The sequence below is a fragment of the Oryx dammah genome, unplaced genomic scaffold, assembly GCF_014754425.2.
Source record: "Oryx dammah isolate SB20612 unplaced genomic scaffold, SCBI_Odam_1.1 HiC_scaffold_8, whole genome shotgun sequence".
Taxonomy (NCBI): domain Eukaryota; kingdom Metazoa; phylum Chordata; class Mammalia; order Artiodactyla; family Bovidae; genus Oryx; species Oryx dammah.
The window spans coordinates 33,643,867-33,670,011 of NW_024070192.1; the positions used below are offsets into that span (position 1 = coordinate 33,643,867).

Below are 26,145 nucleotides of genomic sequence, written 5' to 3' on the forward strand. Positions count from 1 at the left end.
GAGTCTTCGGGGATACCCGGTATATGAAAAAGTCTGGTCAATGCTGCTGTCAGCTCACTACTGAGGACTACCCCCTTCCCCCTGAATACAGGGCTTAAAGCTTGTCACCCGGACATCAGCTGCCAATGCGACATGGTGGTGCCCACAGGGGTGAGCCAAAGAGGCTGTGCAGCTGCTAAGAGACTAGCAGCATCTCATGGGAGCCATTTGGTTCCAGCCAAGGCTCGAGGGCTTGCAGTCATTTGCAGAGTGCGTTGTGTTGTGTCCAAGTGTCAGCTTCAGTCTGAACAACTGTTGAACGTACCACCTAGACACAGCCAGGAGAACTGGACAACTCGCTTGTCTGGAAGAAAAGCCAACAGTCCAGGCTGGGTGTGACAGTGCCCAGCTGAGCTAAGGATTGATCCACGGGGCTCCAGGGGGTTCCCAGAAAGAAGATGTGATGCCTAAAGACATGAGACCGGACCATCAATGACAACCCCCACCAGACACTGCACACTTCTGCACGAGGGCTTGTCCATCTCTTCATTCAATAAATATTAACAGAGCCCCTTAGATATGCCAGCCTCTGAGTTGGGAAGAAAACCTGGAATGGGATTGATCCTGCTACACTTTGCTTGTTCAAGACTATATATGGTCCTCCTTCCTTCTCTTGAGGTTTGCTTTTCAATTCAAGGAGGCACTAAACCCCTGCCAAGAACCCAACATGGGACGGTTCTCAAACGTGAGTGCGTAGGTGAGGGCGTAGAATCACCAGGAGCGCCTACCAAAACAGAGGCAGCTGAACCCCATACCCAGGACTTGTTGTTCAGTAGGCTGCAGGTGGGACATAACCCCCTGTGCTGCTAACACCACCCCAGGTGATGCTGACGCTGCCCGTCCCAGGGCCACACCATGAGGACCACTGGCTCAGAACATGCAGAGGCAAAAAAAGATGCGTGAAGGCAAAGAAAGGACCTAGAACCTCACACTTGAGTGGAGTTATGATTGTTGCTGTTATTATTGTTGTTTAGCCACTAAGTCGTGTCCGATTCTTTGAGACCCCATAGACTATATAGCCCACCAGGGTCCTCTTTCCATGGAATTCTCCAGGCAAGAATACTGGTGTGGGTTGCCATTTCCTCCTCCAGGGGATCTTCCCGACCCAGGGACTGAACCCGCATCTCCTGCAGAGGCAGGTGAACTCTCTACCACTGTGCCACTATGATTAAGTAAACTCAAAGTAGCACACAACTAATACAACATCACAAGGTTGCAAGGACGAGAGGCAAGAGAACTGGAGCTGATTTGGGAGAGCGGGGACCTGAGTGCTAGTCCTGGCTCTGCGGCTCACCCCGGTGTCCATCATTGGAAAGCCCCCGGCCTCTCTGAGCCTCTGTGTTCTCATCAGAAAAATAAGGACATTGGGTCTGATGATCTCTGAGTTCTTTCCCGGCCCTGAAAGTCTATGGCAGAGGGACACCAAAACTCCTGGAGGTTAAGGGGCAGGTTCTACCTGGCAGGGATGCTTCTGGGAGTTCAGGAGGAGCGTGCTCTAGCTGCAAACAAGCCACAAGGGTGGGATTGAGTGGGTCAGGTGTCAGGAAGACCATTTTCAGCCTGCAGGTAGGTCAGAAATAGGGCACAATGGTACCACGGCTCCTGCAGATCGTGGCCTTGATCTTGTGGAGGTGATGGGGCGTTCAGCATGGAAGCAGCCTCAGAAGGGGAGTAGTCGACAAGAACGGTAACCACCTGCTTCATAAGGGCAGACTCTCCAGGGCTCTGGGCAGAGAAAACCATTCTGAGGGAGAAGGTCGTTAGGTGGAGAGTTGATGCAGGAATCTCGGTGAAAGGATTTCCAAGAGGGCTGTCAGCAGTGAGGAACTTCCCTGGGTTGGGGAGGGGGGCGCCGAGAACCCCCTTGAAGCTGAGTTCTCACAGTGGGGAGTCGACCAAGCTTTCTGGAAATCTCTTTGACACCTTCTCTTAGGAGACAGAAGGCCTGCCAAGCCACAAAGCTTTTCTTTTTTTTTTTTTAAGCTCCAACTTGAAAACAAAATCTCTGACCCCAGACCTGTGCTTTATCTCTGATATCAGAAACAGAATGGACAAGAGGTGGATCAAGGTGTAAGAAAAAAGAGAAAAAAAAAAAACTAGAAAATGCTTTCAAAATCTTCCCCAGTGTCCCGTCCAGGAGGCTGGAGTTCCCAGCGGCCAAGGAGGGCTTTAGATGGTTCCTGATAAAGTCCCGGGAGAGAAGTGGCCTGTGTTTGTCGAGGGCTTAGAGAGCTTTAGCCGCGTCTGCACACAAAGGGGCCCTCTGTCAACAGTCCTTCAGGCCACTAATAGGGCTGAACAAACACCAGGGTAACAAGCTCTTCACACCTGTGGGGCTTGGGAAAGGCCGGGCCCCTTTGTCAAGACAGCGGACAAAAGAGCTGCTGGGAGCTCTCGCCCCCACCCAGCCAGACCCTCCTGGGCTTCTGAGGCAGGGCCTGGGGTGGGGTGGGGGGTGGTGCAGACATCTGAGATCTGCAAGCAGAAATGTGAACTCCATTCGGGCAGAGAGACAGTGGATTAACGCGATTTCCCCGCACAGACAGTCAGAGGGCGGACCGGAGGCGGCCTTTCGAGGGCTGGGCTGGGGCCACAGCAGCGGGATGCGGGGTGGCAGGGTGAGAGACCGAGTGTCTTTCTCCCCCAAGGTCTGTGAGGGCGACCGGCCCCTCCCCAGGGGACCGCGCAGAACCATCCCTCGAATGGGCTTGACCTCCCCGTCACTTTTTCCACTGACTTTTTTTTTCTCTGTAAACATCGGAGCTTTTTCTTTCCCCTGCCCTTTTTTGGCTGCTGCGCCTCCCCCGAAGGCTTTGAAACGATCCTTCCTAACGTCTCCCAGGCTTTTTTTTTTTGCTGCCGAGGAATAACTCAGGGCTCCTGCCGCACAAACATCCTCCTCTCGGAAATGCCGGGGAGGCTTCAGTGAGCCCTGAGGAGCCGTCTCAGTTCTTGGTCTGCAACTCCAGTTCCTCACACCCTGACTTCCCAGGGCCCTCCCTCGGGGACCTCAGCCCCGGGCCACTGTGTGTTCTTCCCAACTCCAGTCGGGCCCCACCACCCCGATTCCCTCTTCCAACCCTCCTCTCACCTTGTCACTACCCTGTTCTGGAACCTTCCTCGGCCACCCACTGACTACAAGATGCCAACTCCCCTGCCCTCAAGGGTATTAATTTCAAAAGAGAGGTCCGGAGCCTAGGAGTCTTGCTTCTCACTTATAACAGGGCCCACCCTGTGTGAACACCCCTGCCCACCCCCGGTCATGCCCAAAAGGAAAATGGCACGTCATCCTCCAAGGGCAAAAACAGCATCTCAGGCTGCTGGGGGCTTCCAAGTTTTTCTAGTTTACCCTCTTGTCACAGAAGAAAGGAGAAAAAACGAGGCCCCGACGGGCAGAGAGACCTTGCCAAGGACCTGGAACTCGTTAGGGAGCTCTTTCCAGACCTCCAGCACAGTGAGGTGGCACGGCCGTGGGCAGGAAGAAGCTCGATAAACCCCGTGGTTGCTGGAATTCATTTCCCAAGGCCGAGAGTTTTCAAAGGCGAAAAGATCGTCTGAGCAAAACTGCCCCCACCCCGCAAGCTCCACTCCCCATGAGATGCTGTTTCCTCCCAGCCTCTCCACCCTGCCCAGATGCCTTGTCTAGCAGCGGGGGGCTGCCTTCCAGCCTCCGCTCCCCAGAGGTGGCGCACACGGTCCCCAGGCTTTATTAACAGACACAGGAGAGCTGATGTGCCAGTTGGCCAAGTCTGGCCCCTGGCTCCCCCCCACACCAGAGTCATTTCCCATCTGTAACGGGTCCCGTAGCCGAGTCTGGCACATGCCAGGCGGCAGCCTCCAGCGCCAGTGGGAGAGGCTGGCCGTGAGGCGCTTTAATGACTTGCAGCCGATTCTGTTCCCCTGACACCAGGCAGGAAAACATGCAACATGCAATTCCCAGGATACCTTCCCCCATGGTGCCACAACCCTGCACTTCTCTGCTGGAGCAGTTAATTGAAATCCACTCTGCAGATGACTTTGACGTGGTCTGGAAGCCTGGAGACCAACCTTGGCTGCACCTACACTGCTCCAGGGGATGCGACCCTGCACGCAGGACCACGAGAGCCCAAGACACGGAGGTTCCGGCTCACGGAAGGGGCCAGGCTGAAGCCGGGGTCCCCACAGACCCTCTCCTGGTCAACACCAACATGCCTTCTGGTTTCCTAATGTGCTCTCCAACTAGGGTTGCCAGACTTCACAAATAAAAACACAGGATGCCCAGTCCAGTTGGAATTTCAACAAGCCCTTTTGAGTGAAGGTCTATTCCAAGTACTGCAGGGTGGTCCTATCTCCATCACCCTCCGGATCCCCATCCAACTTGTGCTTCGCCCAAGAGGTGATCTGGCACGACAAGCTTTTATCAAAGGTGGCTCTGATCTTCTCGGCACCTGAAAACCCCCGAAGAGGTTAAGAGGGTCCCCCAGTCCGTCAGGACCAGGGTGGGGTGCGTTCAGGCTTTTCTGAACTTCAAGGGTTGTCTGATTCTCCAGTTCCTGTGTGGTCCACGCCAGCCTGTCTTGCCCTAATCATTTCCCTTTTCTGCATCGTCTCCATGAGAACAGAAATCCCCGGCCTGAGACCATGAGGAGAAGTGAGAGAAGGGAAAGACCCTGCCCATTGGATTGCTACCAACCGGCTTTCTGGGACTCCCTAATCAATAGAAATTGATAAAGAGGCCAGACAAGAAATTCAGGCAAGGATTTAATGGGACTGGAGCTGCAACACACGGGGCTAAAAACAAGTAACTAGTGCTCTTGTTTGCTCTCTGGGGGGAGCTTGTTCCCTATATGGGGTGAGGGTAGGGTGGGTCCAGGGATCAAGCCAGAGCCCCTTTGGTGGATGTGAAGGGGGCATGTGCTTTTGCTTCCAGCTTTTCAGAAGTTGCCTCAGAAGTGGCCCTTGGGTTCTTTTGGTCTTTTTGTATCTTCCTGTCCATAATCTGCACCAACTGCACATACATGCAGTTATTTTTAGTCCCTTATGATTTCTTTGTATTTTGTTGCTGGAAGAGACATCTGTCCAGGTGCAAGCGCTGTAGCAAAGGGTTCCAGGTCCCAGCCTGTCACATGATGACCCAAAAAGTGTTTTTGATGGACACCACCACCAATGCTGAACAGACAGGCCACTGCTTTGTCTCCACCAGGCTCTCCAGGGACCTGGTGGTTCCCAGCATGCCCCAGTAACAGACGCAAACAGCCTCCATGGAATCTTACCACCTTCCAGGAAAAAACAGGAGGAGGAAGGCAGTTATGATCTGAATGGTCAAAAATCTTTATCCAAAAAAAGGTCATTTTCATCAGGACATGATAAAACTCAGGACTGATTAAACCCTGAATCCCAAACTTGAATCCAGTTATTTCAATCAAACCAGTTGGTATAGTTTATTTAGATGTATTGGTCAAGTGTGGATGCTATCATAATTAAGGACTTTAAATACCAGCTCACTGAAGAATGTGGGTGGCCTACCACAGGATAGACAGAATGACCGGGAACAGCTGATTCCAGCCAACCTGGAATGGGCCGCCCCCAGGAGAGTGATCTTGCCGCTCTGGAGGCATTCAAGAACATGGACACAGTACAGGAGATTCTGGCTCTGAGAGGGAAGATGAACCAGATAAAGTCCCTTCCTACTCGATGAGCCTAAGAGGAGACACGGTTCCACTGCTGGGCTGGGAGGTCCTTCCAGGTTTGAGGCTCTAGCTGGAGTCACAAACATTCTTAACCATGATTTAGTGGAAGGGGTGTCCTGAGAAGTCCTCCAGCCTGTAAATGACCCTGAGTGAGAAGGAGCCAGCAAAAGAATTTCCCTGTGGGCAAACCTTGGGGAGTTACTTGCAAAAAATAAGTCCAAATGGTCCTTCTGGAATGAGGTCCGCGTTATCAGCCATTAGCTGGGGAAAACGGCCTGGGGACATGGCCACCTCTCCCTCATAGACAGCAGATAGCTTGGCAGCTGAGCATCTTCTAAAAGGGCTCTTGGACACTGTGTCAGTAAATTGGTACAGTCACTATGGAGAATAGTATGGAGGTTCCTTAAAAAACTAAAAACAGAGCTACCATATGACCCTGCATTCCCACTCCTGGGCATATATTTGGGGGAAAAAAAAAACATGATCCAAAAGGATACATGCACCCCAATGTTCACTGCAGCACTCTTTACAACAACCAAGACATGGAAGCTATCCAAAGGTCCATCAACAAAGGAATGGATAAAGACGACGCGGGACATATATATGATGGGCTATCACTCAGCCATTAAAAAGAATGAAATAACCCAATCTGCAGCAACATGGATGGACTTAGTATCATACTGAGTAAAGTAAGCCAGCCAGAAAAGGAGAAACAGCCTATGGCTTCCCTTATATGTGGAATCTAAAGAGAAATGATACAGATGAACTTACAAAACAGAAAGAGACTCACAGAGAACAAATGGTTGCCAGCGGGAAGGGCTAGTTAGGGAGTTTGGGACGGGCATGTACACATCTCTATATGTAAACTGGATAACCAACAAGAACCTACTGTATAGCACATGGAACTCTGCTCAATGTTATGTGGCAGCTTGGATGGTGGCGGGGGGGGGATACATGTTTATGTGTGGTTGAGTCCCTTTGCTGTTCACCTGAAAGTATCACAACATTGTTAATCGGCTATACCTAAGTACAAAATAAAAAGTTCAAAAGGAAAAAGAAATACTTAAAAGGGTTCTCAGATCAGCACAGCAACAGCAGGACAGTGGTGGTTTGGCTAAAAACCAGTCACTTTTTCAGGGCTTCAAAGGCTTTCGGACAGACCAATCTTCTGCAGAAATGCACCAATGCATATACACCAATGTATGCAGCTGGGATCTCCGTGATGGCTGGTGCCAGGAAGTTCTCGTTTCTGGGCATTCTAAGCATCTCCCTTGGATTATTTCTAAATTATCCCAACCCAGTGGCTTGTTGGCTCTGTTGTACTAAAGCTCCAGACCAGAATCCCACAAGAGATTGGCCCTTACTGGAAAACAGAGGGTCCTGTGATGGGTGAGCCCCATTTGCGCTCCTCCTCCAAATTGTTTTGAGCATCAATGTGGCCAAATGGCTAGCTCACAAACAAGTTGAGAGATTCTGCTGCACTGCTCTGTCTCAGCACCCAGAGGTCCTGAGGGTCCCCAGGGGTGTCCAAAGCCCACGGAGTTTCCAGCCCCCTAACCAGCAGGATTCAGGGGCAGGAGATGGCTGAGCTCTTTGGCTGCTGGCTTCAGGACCAGGTCCCAGAGTGTTAATATGAAAGTCTGTCCCTTCCTTGAGGCTCACCTGCAAGTGGGCAAGAACATCAGTGCTAGAGCGCTTCCAGAAGAGGTGAGGAACCCCTGAAGGCTGCAGGAAAAGGAAGACAGGCCACCATGCCCGGCTGTGGCCTGAAGGATGAGGTTTGGTAGGGGAACAGAGGGCGGGAGGCCAGAGTTGAGGTCAGTATCCCAAAGGTAAGTTGGGGACTTCCCTGATGGTCCAGTGGTTAAGACTCCACCATGTAATGCAGGGGCCAAGGGTTCGATCTTTGGTCGGGGAACTAAGATCCCACAGGCCATGGAACAACTAAGCCCACGTACCACAGCTACTGAGCCTGCATGCTCCAGAGCCTGTGTGCCACAACTACAGAGTCTACGTGCCACAAGACCCGATGCAGCCAAATAAATATTAAAAAAAAGAAAAAGATGGAGCGGCTTCTACCTGGCCATCAAGATAGGCTTCAGTCACTAGACAGTGACAGGTGAGTCTCTATGCACCAGGGTAGCACCAGACACCCACAGTCTTGACTCTTTCTATCCTCCCTGGAGGCGGATCGCGAAGTCCTTTCCGGCACCTTATACCAAGGGGGATCCTCCCTCGTGTCCTCATCTGTGAAGCAGCACAACCTTCAGGGCATGCCATGAAGGTGAGGGATGCATGTGCAAGGGTGCGGAGGCCTCCAGAAGGGTCCCCAACCCTGCACAGCCCAAGCTGCCCGACCAGTGACTTCAGAAACCATCTCTCTAAAAAAGGGACCCTCCTACACTGTTGGTGGGAACACAAATTGGCGCAGCCATGAAGGAAAACGGTATGGAGGTTCCTCAAAACACTAAAAATTGAGTTGCCAAATAATGCAGCAATTCCACTCCTAGGTATACGTCTGGAGAAAACTCTAATTTGAAAAGATACATGCACCCCCTTGCTCATAGCAGCACTACCTACAGTAGCCAAGACACTCCAAAATCACTGCAGATGGTAACTGCAGCTAAGAAATTAAAAGACGCTTACTCCTTGGAGGAAAAGTTATGACCAACCTAGACAGCATATTAAAAAGCAGAGATACTACTTTGCCAACAAAGGTCCGTCTAGTCAAAGCTATGGTTTCTCCAGGAGTCATGTATGGATGTGAGAGTTGGACTATAAAGAAAGCTGAGTGCCAAAGAATTGATGCTTTTGAACTGTGGTGTTGGAGAAGACTCTTGGGAGTCCCTTGGACTGCAAGGAGATCCAACCCGTCCATCCTAAAGGAAATCAGTCCTGAGTAATCATTGGAAGGACTGATGCTGAAGCTGAAACTCCAATACTTTGGCCACCAGATTTGAAGAACTGACTCTTTGGAAAAGACCCTGATGCTGGGAAAGATTGAAGGCGGGAAGAGAAGGGGATGACAGATGATGAGATGGTTGGATGGCATCACCGACTCGATGAACATGAATTTGAGTAAACTCTGGGAGTTGGTGATGGACAGGGAGGCCTGGCATGCTGCAGTCCATGCGGTCGCAAAGAGGTAGACACGACTGAGCGACTGAACTGAAGTGAAGACACGGAGGCAACTTATATGTCCCTCGATCGATGAATGGATAAAGAAGATGCAGTACACATATACAGTGAAACGCTTCGTTGCTGTTCAGTCACTAAGTAGACTGGCCATCCAATCTACAACCCCATGGACTGCAGCACACCAGGCTCCTCTGTTCTTCACTATCTCCCAGAGTTTGCTCAAATTCGTGTCCACTGAGTCAGTGATACTGTCAAACCGTCTCATCCTCTGCTGCGCTGTTCTCCTTTTGCCTTCAGTCTTTCCAAGCATCAGGGTCTTTTTTCCAATGAGTTGACTCTGCACCAGGTGGCCAAAATATTGTAGCTTCAGCTTCGGCAATAGTCCTTCCAATGAATATTCAGGGCTTTCCTTTAGGATCAACTGGATTGATCTTCTTGTTCAAGGGACTCTCTTGAGTCTTCTTCAGCACCACAATTCAAACACATTAATTCTTTGGCACTTAGCCTTCTTTATGGACTAACACTCACACTCATAAACGACTACTCAGCCGTAATAAAAGAATGAAATCATGCCATTTGCAGCAACATGGATGGACCTAGAGATTACCAAGATGAGTGAAGTCAGAGAAAGACAAATACCATATAATATCATTTGTATGTGGAATTTAAAATATGACACAAATGAGCTTATTTACAAAACAGAAACAGACTCGCAGACATAGAGAACAGACTTGTGGTTGTAAGAGCGACTTGGGGAGGGGAGGACTGAGAATTCAGGATTAGTAGATGCAAACTAGTATATTTAGGATGGATAAACAACAAGGCCCTACTGTACAGCACAGGGAACTATATTCAATATCTTGTGATAAATCATAACGGAAAAGAATATGAAACTGCATGTTAGCACTTTGCCGTACAGCAGAAATTAACACAACATTGTAAATCAACTATGGGCTTCCCAGATGGTACTAGTGATAAAGAACATGCCTGCTGATGCAGGAGACATAAGATGCGGGTTCAATCCCTGAACCAGGAAGATCCTCTGGAGGAGGCATGGCAACCCACTTCAGTATTCTCGCCTGGAGAATCCCATGGACGGAGAAGCCTGGTGGGCCACAGTCCACAGGGTCGAAAAGAGTGAGACACAACTGAAGCAACTTAGCATTCATTCACTCACGCACACAGAACAACTATACTTCAATACATTTTTTTTAGAAACCATCTTTTTACGTCTCTTCTTCTTTACTGGGGACATGAATAGAAAGCTAGCACAAAATTCCTTGCTCTTCAAAACGCCCCAGAATGTATAACTTATGTATCGTCATCTCACTAAAGGAAAGCACAGAATTAAAAAAGGTGGAGGACTAGGGCCCTAATCTTATATACTCTATCCACCCGATGTTTCACAGCAAGCAGGTCAGATAGGCACCCTCGTGCCCATTTTCCAGATGAGGATGCTGAGGCCCCAGGCTTAGCCTCCATGGCTTGCAGAGGAGATTGGATGGAACCCTGCTTGGCTCCAGCTTGGAATCCTGGCATCGTCCTGCTTCCCCAGCAGCAAACCGTGGGGTTTGGCCCGGCCTCCGCCGGTGACTTGATTGGCTTTATAACCAGAAGAGAATGATTTAAGACACAAGCGGGGCTGGGCTGGCTGGGGCGGCTTAGTGACAACAATTCTCTCAGGTGAAGTCTCTGGATGTCTTCCCTTGCCTTAAAATTAGGGGGTTTGGGAACCAGACAGGTTCCTCGTACAAGGCGGGGGATGGACCCGCGTGTAAACGCCCCGCGTTTCTTGGCCTTGGTGCTTCTGGCTGCTTTGGATTTGGCTAATTCCCCGGGCGTCCTCTGTAATTCCACAGTAATGTGGCTTTAATTGTCCCCAAAGCGGGCCATTCTTCCTTTATTGTGCAGTAAATTTCCCTCCAGAGTTCGGATTTCACGTGCCTGCTCCAGCCGGGGAGCCGGGCGCCCCACTGGCCCGAAGGGTGGGGAGGCAGCTGTCCTCACCTCACACAGGCCCCTCGTGCTGGCTGCCGGCCCTTCTCTGGCCTTGGCCGGGCCAGGGGGCTCAAGGTGGCCTGGAGCCACCGTCAGGCCCCCGGGGCGGGCACACTGGCAGGGAGGCAGGGACACTGGTCTGTGGTTCTGTCTGGAAAACGAATTAACTAACAAATGCAAACAAGCTGCTTCACCGGGATTCATTAGGCCGGAGTTGAGACGGGGTTTCATCCGTTTGTCTCATCAGCACGGAGGCAGGAGCTCAGGGGTGCTCCGAGGGGTTCAGGGCCTGCTCGAATCATCCACCTGGGCCACCTGGGCCAGACACCTGCCTCCGTCCCAGCCAGCTTTGCCCATCTGGAGTGAAGAGTAATCACAGGCATCCCCTTATCAGATGAGATAAGGCTTGTAAAACACACTGAGGAGGGTGCGACACAAGAGGTGCGATCCTGTCTGTCACACATGAGCACGTGTACTTGACCTTGGATGTGCTCGTTAAGCTCTCTGGGTCTCAGTTTCCTTACCTGGATGAGGACAATAAAGGTGCCCACCTGTTAACAGCAGCTAACACACGGGGACAGTACTGAAGTTAACATGATCGTTCTGGTAACACTGTTCCAGGCACCCGTGGAAGGTCTGGATTCAGGGACACAATGCTGAGACGGTCAGAACTCTGGGTGGATTCCTCATGGGGAGACAGAGGCAGAAAGCAGTATGCTCACAAATGGGGTCCCCTCAGGAGAGAGACCTTGTCCCTTGAGAAGCAAGGCCGGCTCTTCTCCAAGGGCCCCTGCGGTTTAAGATACACTGTTCTAGCAGTGGACCGACACGGTTTGTGCTCAGAGGGTTTTTTGTTTTGTTTTTGTTGCTGTTTTCTTTTGGGGGCTACGCAGGTTTCAGTTGCAGCGCTCAGGACCTTTCGTTGGGGCACGCAGGCTTCGTTACCGCGCAGCATGGGGGATCTTAGTTCCCCAACCAGAGATAGAACCCGTGCTGTGTCCTCTGCACTGGAAGGCAGGTTCTTAACCACTGGATCACCAGGGAAGTCCCTGTGCCCAGAGTTTTTAAGGGACTCTCCCTGTGGCCATTTTTCATCTCTGGAACATAAACCATCTAGAACAGAGTCAAGAACACCACAAAAGGGGAGAAAAAAATCTCTAAGCAGTCGAAACGGTGGTCACCACTTTTCTCCACTAAGATGGATGCTCTTTAGTCCCAGAAGGTCCCCTCTCCAGACTCTCCTCTCTGTTCAAACGGAATCCTAACACAGCAAGAAGGGGGAGCAGGAGTTTGACAGAGAAGCAGAAAACAGAACAGGCAAGGTAAGAGCCCAAAGCAGCTGGAGGTGTGAGGGCAACAGAGCAGGGGCTGATCTATAAGCAACGCCGCCTCTTCTTTATCCATTCATGTCAGCAGACATTCAAGTTGCTTCCATATCTTGCAGTCAGAGGGTAAGCTGCTATTTCACTCATAGCTGACATTGATGGCACAGAGTCTGGGCATGAAATAGACACTGCCCTCCTGTACTCTGAGTTTCCCAGGTGGCTTAGGGGTAAAGAATCTGTCTGCCAATGCAGGAGACACGAGTTCAATCCCTGGGTCTGGAAGCTCCCCTGGAGAAGGCAATGGCAACCCATTCCAGTATTCCTGCCTGGAGAATCCCATGGACAGAGGGGCCTAGCGGGTTACAGTCCATAGGGTTGAAAAGAGTCAGACATAACACAGCAACTTTAACAACTACTGTACTCTATACAGTGCTGTATAGTAAAGTACATAACAGCATAACCATGTGCAGAAGATGCACACGTGTGACAATGTACATCAGACACAAGACTAACGTGACTGTACGTGTAAGTTCACATCTTTGAAAGTTTGCAACTTGAAGGTTCATATGTAGGGGACTTACCGTAGTCTCTAGTGAAAGTGTTAGTCACTCAGTCGTGTCCAACTCTTTGTGACCCCCTGGACTGTACCTCTGTCCATGGCATTTTCCAGGCAAGAATACTGGAGTGGGTTGCCATTCCCTTCTTCAGGGGATCTTCCCAACCCAGGGACTGAACCCGGGTCTCCTGTATTGCAGGCAGATTCTTTACTGTCTGGGCCACCAGGGACACCTCTTGACAGCTCAATGGTGCGTTTTTTTAGTTTGCGTTTTTTGTTCCTTTAAAAATATTCTGTCCTGTGCTCGGTTTCATCGCCTTCAGAGGCAGGGCGTCCATTCCGCCATATGCAGTGCAGATATGTCGATGGATGAAACCCAGCAAGGACCTCCCCTTGCCTGGTGACCCAGAGCACACACAGCCCTCCCTGCCAGACGGATCTTTTAAGAAGCACTCAGCTCTCCTAGATGCCCGCCAACACATGTTAAATGTGCTGCTTTCCAATCCCCAGTGTGGCCAGTGCTTAACACACTGAGATAACAACCCCTCTGTGGGTCACGAGATGGGCTTAGCGGATTGTGGGACAGGGTTAGAAAAACAGAAGGGAACAGAAAATATCAGGCTGGACTGCTCCTAGCCAGGGTTCATTAAAGTTTTATTTTGGATGGATGGGTGGCTGGATGGATAGAGGTACTGGGTCATGATTCATATGGTAAATGTATTTTTACTCTGTGTCACGGTCCAAAAATGCTTCATTGAAATTCCACTGGATGTGGTTATGCTTCGTCCTTGAGGATGGGGGGCCATGTTTTCCTTCTTTCTTATTCTCTCGCTGGACATGACCACGTGCAGGGCTCGCTGGAGGCTCTTGGCAAACACGGAGAGACAAGGGATTGAGTGAGTTTCTGGACGAGCCAGGGAACTACTGGAAGCTTACGCCCTGAGGTGTAACACAGGCCCTTTCTCTTGGAACAGGAATCTGGTTGGTCCCAGCATATCCTACATCTGGCCCTTGCCAGGTGAAGGCCAAGTCCATCCTTGACAGCCTCACCTTTGACCCCCGAAGCCAGGGTTCCCTGAAAACTGAACCCTGGGGAGGGTGATAAATGTGGGTGTAGGTGGCAAGTCTGAAAAGTCAGGGTGGCAAATGGGAGGGTCTCTCCATGCCCTCACTCTGCCCACTTGCCACCCACATGGCGTCAGGCCTGGGTTCCTGCCACTGCCCTTCCTTCTGCTCCCATGCCACTGCCTAGCAGACAGGTCTAAAGCGGCCTTTTCACCAGGCCCCTTGTGTGTTCAGAAGCCTGCCCAGCTCCTCAGAGCCCAAGGATGTGTCTAGATTCCTTGGCCTGGCATTCAAGGCTCCCTGCAAACTCCCTGATCCCTGGGCCAGTGTCACCCACGATTCCCCCCACTCCCCAGCCCTGCCCAACTACTCACTCCCTGCAAAGGCTCCTCTGACTAAATCCTTTCTCTGTGATGCGATGGCCACAGACTTGACCCAGAGCAGCCTCCCAACTTCCTCCACCGCATGCCACACAAACAACAGGATAGTCAGGTACTGGAGCCCGGACACGTCTGCCCACCTGCTCCCTGTGGGAGACTGGCCTGGGCTCCCAGCCACCTGCCACCTGGGGCACACCTGGTGGGAAAAAACAGTCCTAGAGGCTTCTTGGCTTTCCAACCTTCACGGCCCTCTTCCAGTCCCCATCTTCACCCCCCAGGTCCCAAGTTCTCTTCCTCCAACTCCCCATTCCCCCGCCAGAGCTCCAATGGCCTGCCTCTGGCCTGGGACCTAACACAGCCGCCTCGTCTTGTCCACACTGCCCCTGCATGAGGGGCTTACTTCCTTGTGTCTTTCGCTCCCCCATCTCCCCGTGACAGTACCCAGGGCCCAGCTGTCAGTGCGACAGTTCTCAATAAGTCAGTGTGGACAGATTGACTGATGGGGGGGTGGGTTTGCCAGAGCCCAGGTGGGAGCAAGGGTTCTTTTGGCCTCCGTCTCCCACCCAGGCAGGGCCCTGGGTGACAACATGCTAGGGGTAGGGGCAGGCCAAGGTTAGGGACAGACGGGGCTGGAGCTCAAGGCTGAGCCTTCTCCTGGGTCTGCTCTTGCAGGAGCTGGCGCAGAGGACGGGCCGGAGAAAATCGGAGACGTCTCGGCCGGACTGAGGCACTGCCACCGACTCGGCCACCCCATTACAAGGTCTGTTGGAGCTTCCTTGGCCTGAGGCAATATCTCACCACTAACATTTATGCAAATAAAATAATGAGCAATTTGGGGAAAGGAATGAAATGCACAGCGGGATCCAAACCACCCCAGACACCCGCCTGCAGGGGTTTGCAAGTTGAGCAATCATTTTAAAGACGATTTAAAGTCACTCGCTGGGAAAAAAACACACCGGGATTCCTGCAAACCAGCAGGCCCTGGGGCTTCAGGGGGGGCGGGCCTCACTACGGGAGGTAGAGGAGGCTGGGCAGGGAGGGGATGGGGAGCTGGGCTTCAGGGGGGCCAGCCGTGAGCAAACCACAGGGCCACAGTCCCTGACCTGGGCATTGTGTAACACCCACCTCCTTCCAGAACCAGATCCTGGGAAAGACCTGGTCTAGCCCCGAATGCCGGAAATGCTTAGCAGCTCTTATTGGTGGAGACGAGCCCACCCCAGGGATAGGATGCTCTGAGTATTCACTCATTCATTCACTCATTCTCTCAACAAATCTTCATGGGACTTCCCTGGTGGTCTAGTGGTTGAGAATCCGCCTGTCAATGCAGAGGACACAGGTTCGATCCATGGTCTGGGATGATCCCACATGCCTCGAAGCAATTAAGCCCCTGTGCCACAACTACTGAGCCCACACACTCTAGAGCCTGCCATCGGTAACAAGAGAAGCCACCTCAATGAGAAGCCTGCGAACCGCAATGAAGAGTAGCCTCCCATTCGCCACAACCAGAGAAAGCCTGCACGCAGTAACAGAGACCCAGCATGACCAAAAATACATAAATAAATTAATAAGTACATAAGTAAAACAAAAGTTCTTCATGCAGGATCGGCTCCTGATGATGGATTCCCTCCCTCCTCCCACCCCTGCCAGGAAAAAAATATTCACTCAGCAAACATTGCCTGCACTCCAGCTTCACGTCATAACTGACCTGGGCAATGGGGAAGTGGGGGTGGGGGTGGGGTGGGATAAAATGTCAACAGGAGGCATTGTCTGTGACATCCAGAAGCTTACAGTCTGATGGGAAAGGGACAAAGCATGGATGAAACTCAGGTTCCTGGCACCAACTGTGCACAAGGAGGGTTTAGAAACGCAGAGGTCACTTCTGATGGGGCCAGCAGAGAGATCTTTCTGGAGGAGGTGTCATCTGAGCTAGGTCTTAAGAAAGGGATAGGAGCTGGGTGTGTGAGGGAAGGAAGGAAAGCTCTCCAGGCAGAGGAAATGGGACTGGAAAATTGTAGACCAACATGGGGACTCAGGCTCTCTCCTGAGCCCTGAAACAGAGAATTAGCCCAAGTGAGCAGTCACTGTGTTTTTCTTTTCTTACTGTCCATGTACATTCCTTTTAGGACACTAAAGAGATTGGAATCTCCCATTGCCCTCATCCTGCCCACTTTCTGCCCATAAATGAGGAGCAGGGCAGGGATGAGCTGGGGAGGAAGGGTTAGAGGGGCCAGGCTGACACTGCAGAAGGGCCTTAACTTCTATAAGGACTAAAGGGCAGGGTCTGCCTGCTGGTTCTAGGCCCTCACCTTCTCACCACAGTGCGTGCTCCTACTACTCAAGACTGGAGTGCGGGATGAGATGCGGGCTTCATAAAGACCAACTTCTAAAAAAAAGAAAAAAAGAGAGAAGTTGGGAGAGGGGCACAGTGTGTCGGAGGATGGGGACATAAGCATTTATCCCAGCATCCTTTTTTCTTGCTGCTGCTGCTTTGTCACTAAGCCATGTCTGACTCTCTGTGAGCCCATGGACCACAGCTCGCCAGGCTTCTCTGTCCATGGGATTTTCCAGGCAAGAATACTGGAGTGGGTTGCCATGCCCTCCTTCAGATGATCTTCCAGACCCAAGGATTGAACCCACATCTCTTATGTCTCCTGCATTAACAGGCGGGTTCTTTACCACTAGCACCACCTGGGAAGCCCTTACGGAAGGAATAACTGAGTTTTAATTAAAATACTGCAGGAGTTGGATTGGACCACACTCCTGTTGACCCTCAGTCATGTGGAGCTTTGTGTTATCAGTGTGGATGCGTCGTTTATTTCTTCATTGATTCACTAAACGTGCAGGCTGGCCTCACGCCAGACACTGTGCCAAGCCCAAGGGCATGAAGGGGCATGGGATGTGATAGCTGGCTTGAAGAGTTCATCTTCGAGCAAAGGAAGGAGGCATGACTTAGGGAGTGGGCCCCCGCTGGAGGGGAGGGATGCACCAGCAAGAAGGGTTCAAGCCAAGTGAGGGATGACTAGGGTTTTGCCAGGGGCCCAAGAGCAAGGGCATTCTCAGCGGGTGGGACAGCAGGTGGGACACCAGGAGCCAAAGCTTGGAGATGGGACTGCATCACGTTCATGAAAGCGCAGGGCTTTTTAGAGGGCAATGCTGTGGTTTAGTTGCTACGTCATGTCTTATTCTTTTGCAACACTACGGACTGTAGCCCGCCAGGCTCCTCAGTCCATGGGATTTCCCAGGCAAGAATACTGGAGTGGGTTGCCATTTCCTATTCCAGGGGATCTTCCTGGCTCAGGGATTCAACTTTCGTCTCCTGTACTGGCAAGTCGATTCTTCACCACTGAGCCATCAGGAAGGGCAAAGTGAGAGCATAAGGAGTATGAGTGTGGGGTGCTGGGGGCACAGAGGGAAGCAGGTACCCGGCTGTGGTTAGGTGACAAGGGATTAGATGTCAAAGGATTCAGTGACAAGGGGATTGGATGAATATACAGAATCTACCCAAAAAGACAGCCTTTCAAAGGCCAAAGTGACATGCTCAGAATTCTATTCAGAGAGAGAATCCCGACAGAGGCTGAGACAATCATTCATTCACCAAAAAGGCATCGAGGAAATACGATGGCCAAAACAAACAGAACAAGGCTCTGCCCTCCAGGAGGCCAGCATCGAGTAGAGAAACTAAAATGAACCATTTAAACATGGGGTAAATGCACGTCATTCATTCATTCAGCAGCTATTTATTGAAAGCCCACGTGCCAGGCACTGTGCCCGGCACAGGAGAATCAGTCAGGAACAGACAAAATCTCTGCCACCAGTGATTAAGGACAATCAACAAGGCACAGGAAGGGATCACAGGGCGTGCGAGAGGATGACGAGTGTTACGAAGGAAAATAAAGCCGGATAGGAGGACACAGTGTCTGAGATGCGTGCTGTGAGTATCACAGAGGTGGTAACCCAGTCAGTGACCTGTGAGTAAAGACCTTAAAACAGCTAAGGTGCGAGCCACGTAGATACACACAGGGGAGGAGCACTGCAGAAGGAACAGCCAGTGCAAAGTCCCAGTGGCAGGAATGTGCCTGGCAGTCTGGAGGAAGAGCATGGAGGTCACTCTTGGAAAGGGCTTCCCGGGTAGCTCAGCTGGTAAAGAATCTGCCTGCAATGCAGGAGACCCCAGTTTGATTCCTGGGTCGGGGAAGATCCCCTGGAGAAGGGATAGGCTACCCACTCCAGTATTCTTGGGCTTCCCTGGTGGCTTAGATGGTAAAGAATCCGCCTGCAATGCGGGAGACCTGGGTTCGATCCCTGGGTTGGGAAGATCCCCTGGAGAAGGGCATGGCAACCCACTCCAGTATTCTTGCCTGGAGAATCCCCATGGACAGAAGAGCCTGGCAGGCTACAGTCCACAGGGTTGCAAAGAGTTGGACACGACTGAGCGACTCAGCATAGCACTGTCGGAAAACAGACAGGAAATACGGGCCGAGACAAAAAAAGTTCAAGACACTAAGCTAATCTGGACACCACTCTCATGATAGACAAGAATAACCCCTGGGCCACAAGGCCCTGCAAACTTGGGTGGGATGGTGTGGCCTGGGGGCTTGAATCAGAATGGTATAGCCACTGGAAGGGTTTAGGCAGAGGTTAAACACCAGTTTCAACCTTGAGGTTGGACACCAGCTCATGAAGAAGGGGGAGACATCTGAGATGCCCTGAGGTCTTTAGGGTCCAAGAGATGTCAAGGACCAAGGAGAAACCCACAGTGGGGACAGGTCTGGGGGAGCAGATGGATTCAGCCCAGGGCGGTTGAGTTTGAAGGGCAGCCAGTGGGAGGTCGGCCCAGGAGGCAGGTGGCCACCCCAGCTACAACTCTCGGGACAGAGACCTCCAAATAAGATCAGAAACTCCTGGGGCTTCCCCGGTGGCTCAGTGGTAAAGTATTCACCTGCCAACGTAGGAAACACAGGTTCGACCCCTGGTCCAGGAAGATCCCACACGCTTCAGAGCAACTAAGCCCGAGTGCTGTAACTATTGACGAGAACCACAACTACCGAGCCCAGGTGCCACGCTGATTGAAACCCACGCACCCTAGAGCCTGTGCTCCACAACAAGACAAGCCACTGCAGTAAGAAGCCCACACACCCCAACTAGAGAGAAGTCTATGGGTCGCAACAAAGACTGAGTGCAGCCAAAAACTAAAGTTAAGAAAACAGTCACAGGCCACGTGTGAGTGATCGAACATGCTTCGCAGGAGGTGACCGTATAACTGATGTGGACACTAACGACCTGGAGCCATCAGAGACTGGGGAAGATATATACTGAGAGGGACGCAGCTTAGCTCCTGATTTCACTTGCGTTTTCCTTTTAACTTATGCACAAACCTTAGAACCAAGAGAACCGTAGGCGTGATGAAATCCACAAGGTCGCTCAATGCTGGGGCCAGAAGGGACTACTTCCTCCCTGAGAGGAAAAGTGGTCGGGACAATGAAGATAACCAGCAAGCGGCAGCTATGAGGGGACCAGCAGGCATACCTGAGACTGACAATTCTAACTCGCACTTCCCACTGCGCCCCGGGGAGGCTCCACCTCCCTTTCTGACCACCCCTCCCTCAAGGACAGGCTTTCTGGGATCTTCCAGGTTCCCCAGCCACTCTGGAGCCTCGCAAGTCACGATGCCCTGAACGAGGTCTCCAGTGGACCCACTATAAACCCAGTCCCATAGTGGCTGGAGTGTGTTTCAGTTTCCTCAGGTCTGAGTTCTCCAGAGACTTAACTAAGGGTATTAATCTCAGCTCTCGATTTATGCTGCTCTAGGTAACAAGAGAAGGGAACCACTTCGAGCCATGTTACTACTGCCAGAAAGGGCTGGGGGATTATAGAGCCAGCACTCTGATTCTATGAGCGAAAAACCAAGCCCCTGGCCAGGGTCACACAGGGCAGCGTCTAAGACGGGACTGCAGGCCCTTGGTTAAGTTGTAGATTCTCTTTCTTCTGGTCCAGAGCATCTCTGAAAATGTCAAATGCGATTTGGGGAATTTTTTTTTTACTCTAGGGATCATTTCTTTCTGTTCTCTCAGTGCCTAGAAATTCCAGCAAGATTTTTATTTTGGTCACAACTCTCCACTTGGGTTTAGGTAAACGTCAACCACACAAGCCCTGGGAAGAGGGTGGAGATGGAACATTCTAGAGGGCCTGTGGGATGGGTAAGAGGACTCCCTGGTGGTGTACCAAACGGACCAGGCATGCCAAGGTCTCTGGGTTCCACCTCCTCCCAAGACTTGAATCCAAGGAAAACCACCAGGTGCAGCCTTGGGTTCAGATGGAGAAAATGAGTCCAAAGGCTAGAATCTAAGGGGGCGGGGGCGGGGGGCGAAGGAGGAGGATGTAGAGAGGATGAGGAACACTTCCTCTGCCCTGCACTGACGACAAGGAGAAAACCCATGGGCCAAGTTTAGGTGCCAGGCTGGGGAGCCACCTTCGCCTCCACATCCCTCCAGCTGGCTGCCTCGGTCCAGGGCCGATGGCCAGGAGCGTCGTGGTCACGGCCCACCCTCCACTAGCCTCCCACTCCATTGGTGAGCCGCGGGAACAGTTCTGAGGTGGGTGGATCAGATCAGAAGCTCCAGCTCCAGACCACAGAGGCCAGGGTAGCCTGGGATACCCTTAGACGAACTTGGACTTTCTCCTCCTGATTCCCAATATTAACTCTGCCCCAAGCTACTCAGGTCTCACGTATCAGTGAAATCATTGGTGGTTTCCACCATTTCCCTGCGCCGAGCTGCAGGAGGCCTGGGGTCCCTGACACTCGTATCTCCAGCCCCCAGAGTCCACAGTGGTTTCTAAGGGCAAGTGTGCCCAGTGGAAGCTAAGTATTCAATACAACCAGAGAAGTCAGGAGACAGAGTCTGGTCTTTCTCCTCTGCATCTACTGCCCCTCTGAACATCCTGCTCCCCAGTCCATGGAAGCAACTTAAATCTCCATCGACAGATGAAAGGGTAAAGAAGCTGTGGCATATCTATACAATGAAATACTACTCAGCCACAAAAGAGAATGAAATAATGCCATGTGCACAACATTGATGGACCTGCTGCTGCTGCTGCTGCTAAGTCACTTCAGTCGTGTCCGACTCTGTGCGACCCCATAGACGGCAGCCCACCAGGCTCCCCCGTCCCTGGGATTCTCCAGGCAAGAACACTGGAGTGGGCTGCCATTTCCTTCTCCAATGCATGAAAGTGAAAAGTGAAGGTGAAGTTGCTCAGTCGTGTCCGACTCTTCGTGACCCCATGGACTGCAGCCTACCAGGCTCCTCCGTCCATGGGATTTCCAGGCAAGAGTACTGGAGTGGGTTGCTATTGCCTTCTCCATAGATGGACCTAGAGATCATCAAATTAAGCAAAGTAAGTTAGAAAGAGAAAGACAAATATCATATGATATCACTTATACATGAAATGCAAAAGAATGACACAAACGAACTTATACGTGGAACAGAAACAGACTCACAGACACAGAGAACAAACTGGTGGCTGCCTAGGGGGAGAAGGCTTGGGGGAGGGATGGATTAGGAGTTTGGTATTAGAAGGTGCAAACTATTACACCCAGGATGGATAAACAGCAGGTCCAACAGCATTGCACAAAGAATTATATTCAAATAAACCATTATGAAAAAGAATATATATATAACTGAATCAGGGCTTCCTTGATGGTTCGGCTGTAAAGAATCAACCTGCCAGTGCAGGAGACGCAGGTTCAATCCTCGATCAGGAAGATCCCCCGGAGAAGAAAACAGCAACCCTACTCCAGTATTCTTGCCTGGGAATCCGCATGGACAGAGAAGCCTGGCGGATTACAGTCCACGGGGTTGCAAAAGAGTCAGACTCAACTCAGCGACAAAGCAATGACAATAACTGAATCGTCATGCTGTACAGCAGAGATTAACACAACACTGTTGATCAACTATACTTCAATAATTTTTTAAATTAAAAAAAATAAAAATAAAGGACAGATAAATAAATAAAGCACTCACAGAGCTTCCAGTAGCTAGAAGTGTAGGAAAAATAGCCACATACACGGCAACCACGATAACGCTAACCACAAACATGAAGCATGTGCCAGGCGCCAGAAGATGTCCACACAGACCAACTCATTTAATCCTCACATCGTCCCTGTTTTACATCCCCATTTTACAGATAAAGAAACTGAGACACAAAAATGCGAAGTCATCTGTCAGTGTATCATGGTAGAAGCAGAGTCAGGGTTTGAGAGCTCAACCACTCGGCTGTACATACTGCCAGGCTCCTCTGTCCATGGGATTCTCCAGGAAAGGATACTGGAGTGTTCTGTCATTTCCTTCTCCAGGGGATCTTCCCGACTCGGGGATTGAACCTGGGTCTCTTGCACTGCAGGCAGATTCTTGGTACCAACCAAGCTACCGGGGAAGCCAGGTAGCAGGACAAGGCATTGTAAAAGCTGGTTCCTACTAACTGCCCACAGCATCTCCCACTGTTCAGGGCACAGGGTGGTGCTCAGTCATTAAACTATGATCTGCAAACAGGAGGCCTCTACAGGATGTCCTCTTCAGCATCCAGCTACTGCCTGGTCATCACCGAAGTCACTGTCATCGTCGGCATCGTTGTCAGGAAAGAAAGCGCTGCTGAGTGTGGCCCAGGCCATATTAGGCCCTGCCCAAGGTGTGGCTACACAGCTCTTGGGAGTCTGGGCAGACCACCCAGGAGGCTTCCACCCACAAGTTCCCTAAAGCTCAGGAAGTGGAATCCGGAGACAAGCTGCCCGGAGGAGGGCACCGGAGGACGGTCTGTCTTAGAGACTGCCATGGCAATAGCCCAGGGAAGGGAGCAGGGAAGGGGGTTCCCTTACTCGCTGGACCTCGGTGTCCTCCCCCACATTTCCACCCTGGATTTCCCACCTCGGGAAGGAAAAAGCAAGGATGGTGGCTGGCACTCCCAATTATGGAAGAAAAGCATCTGGGAATCAGAGAACATGAGTCAGCAGAACAGGATTGCTGATTTTTTAAGAAAAATGGATATAACTATGAGATGTGGGAACGGAGGGCCCTGGGCTGATACAGACCTGCCTTTCCGGGGGCTCGGGCGCTGTGCAAGGCTGAGGGGCAAGGGACAAGCCCAGCGCTGCCCACAGACCTGAGCCCTCGATAGCTCAGAAGACAAAGTCATTGTACTCAGGATCCAGAGAAACAAGCTTTAAAAAACTTCAGTGAGTCCCCTACATACAAACCTTCAAGTTGCAAACTTTCAAAGAAGCTAACGTGCGTTCTCATATCCAATCAACATAAGTTGGTTCACGTGTCAGGCGTACACTGTCACGTGAGGGCATCCTCTACAAGCAAGGGGTTGTGCTTCTGTGTACTGTAGAGCACTGTACAGAGTCCTAAGGGAAGTCAACCCTGAATATTCATTGGAAGGACTGTTGCTGAAGTCAAAGCTCCAATCCTTCGGCCACCTGATGCGAAGAGCCGACTCACTGGAAAAGACCCTGATGCTGGGGAAAATTGAGGGCAGGAGGAGAAAAGGGCGACAGAGGATGAGATGGTTGGATGGCATCGCTGACTCAATGGACATGAATCTGAGCAAACTCCAGGAGATAGTGGAGGATAGGGAAGCCTGGTGTGCTGCAGTCCATGGGGTCACAAAGAGTCAGACACATCTTAGCGACTGAACAACAACACTGTATAGGGTACAGAAGTATGACATCTTTATTTCAAGCCCAGGATGTCTGGAAGCAAGCATAAAAGCAGCAGTGTATCGCTGATTATGTTAGGTGAGTACTCAGGCTAACTTTGTTGTATTTGCAAACAAATACACTTAATGAATGCACTCTAGGAACAGAACTCCTTCGTCTGTAAGGGACTTACTGTACGGATGGGTTACTCTCACCAGGGAGGACGGTGATTATAACTATATTCAAAAACTTGATTCAGCAACATGAATACTTTGCTGGTATACAGATCACCAAGCCTCCCGAAGTTTTAGCGTATCCTGAGCCCCAAGAGTCAAACCAGTATGAACTGGCATAAGAATAGAGACAAAACGTAATCAAACAGGAAGTCTAAAATAAGATTTGCTTATATCCAGAAAGTATAAGGCAAAAGTAGAGGCAAAAAAGACAGATTAAGTAATAAGCGGTATTGAGGCAACTGGTTGACCATCCAGGAAGTATACTGGCTACACTCTACTTCCCTTCCTTCTTCCAAGGAAACTCAGACAGACTTAAAGTCTACATGGAAGAAATGGGGACTTTCCTGGTCGTCCAGTGGTTAAGACTCTCCCTTTCCAGTGGAGGGGGCGCAGGACTGATTTCTGGTTGGGAAACAGATCCTCATGCTATGCAGGGTGGGCAAAAATAAATTAAAAAATAAATTTAAAAAATTAAGTCTACCTGTAAGAAATGAGGCTGCAAAAATGACTGGAACAAAAAGTAAGTAGCTATATAATCTTGAGGTCCAGATCGCTTTTCTAAAGGATGATACCAAAAGCAAAAACTACAAAATGTGTATCTCACTTCAGGACCATTTTAAACTTTTTTGATATGTCAAAAAGCACCACAAATTTTAAAATTTCAATAATAAACTCGATTCTAACCCAAGAGAAAGATCTGTAAGACCAAAGATGGACTAAAAGTTACAATCTTTCACATAGAAAGGGTTCCTTAAGGAGAAAGATGAGCTCTTACTAGAAGAATGTATGGATATCCCATTAGGTAATCCACAAAATATAAACCTAGGGAAAATGTTCAACCTTTCTTGTAAGTTCTCAAAGACACACAAATTAAAACAATCAAATACTACTTTTCATCTTCCAGGTTAGCCAATATTTTTTAGAGTAATTAGTGCCCAGTATACATGAGTGGCTTTCTTGGTAGCTCAGCTGGTAAAGAATCCACCCACAATGCAAAAAAAGTGAAGTGAAGTGAAGTAGCTCAGTCGTGTCCGACTCTTTGCGACCCCGTGGACTGTAGCCTACCAGGCTCCTTCCTCCATGGGATTCTCCAGGCAAGAGTACTGGAGTGGGTTGCCATTTCCTTCTCCAGGGGATCTTCCTAACCCAGGGATCGAACCCGGGTCTCCTGCATTCCAGGCAGAAGCTTTAACCTCTGAGCCACCAGGGAAGCCCAGAAAAACCTCGGTTCAATTATTGGATCGGGAAGATCTGTTGGAGAAGGGATAGGTTACCCACTCCAGTATTATTGGGCTTCCCTGGTGGCTCAGCTGGTAAAGAATCTGCCCTGCAATGGAGGAGACCTGGGTTCGATCCCTGGGTTGGGAAGATCCCCTGGAGAAGGCAATGACTACCCATTCTAGTATTCTGGCTGGAGAACTCCATGGACTGTTCCATGGGTTGCAAAGAGTCAGACATGACTGACTGACTTTCACTTTCTTTCTTTCTTTCATACATGAGAAGAAGGGCCTCCACCCATGGCTCAGCGTAAAGAACCCACTTGCAATTCAGGCGACCCACAAGTGGGCTTGATACCCTGGGTCAGGAAGATTCCCTGAAGGAGGGCATGGCAACCCACAGCCCACTCCAGTATTCTTGCCTGGAGAATTCCATGGACAGAGAAGCCCAGCGGGCTACAGTCCACGGGGTCGCAGAATCGGCCATGACTCGAAGCGGCTGAGCGTGTACACACGTCCGTGTGAAAATGGGGACAAGCACGCCGTGCACTGTAAACTGGGATGATTTGAGGGGAAAGCAACGACATGCATTGAGATTTTGTCTTCAACATGTGCTCACTCTGACCTAGCAGATTCACATCTGGGAATTTATCCTAAAGCAACACAGAGTGGCACAAAGATCCACTCAGAAGGATATCAACCCAGCAAAGCTTAGAGTGCAAAAAAATCCGAAAGCAGCCCCAAAGTCCTACTTTAATGCCTGATGAAGTAAGCCAAGGCACATCCACAGATACAAAACTACGCGGCCACACAGAACTCCAGAGCAGAAGA

At 50.7% G+C, this 26,145-nt stretch overlaps 1 protein-coding gene and 1 non-coding gene across 2 annotated transcripts in view; both read right to left on the minus strand.

Moving 5' to 3' along the window:
- NTN1 (netrin 1) overlaps positions 1–26,145 on the minus strand; it is a 189,490-nt gene that overhangs the window by 77,072 nt on the left and 86,273 nt on the right. The window lies entirely within an intron of this gene.
- On the minus strand, positions 25,235–25,307 carry TRNAS-GGA. Its single transcript has one exon. It is a non-coding gene; the product is annotated as a tRNA-Ser (tRNA).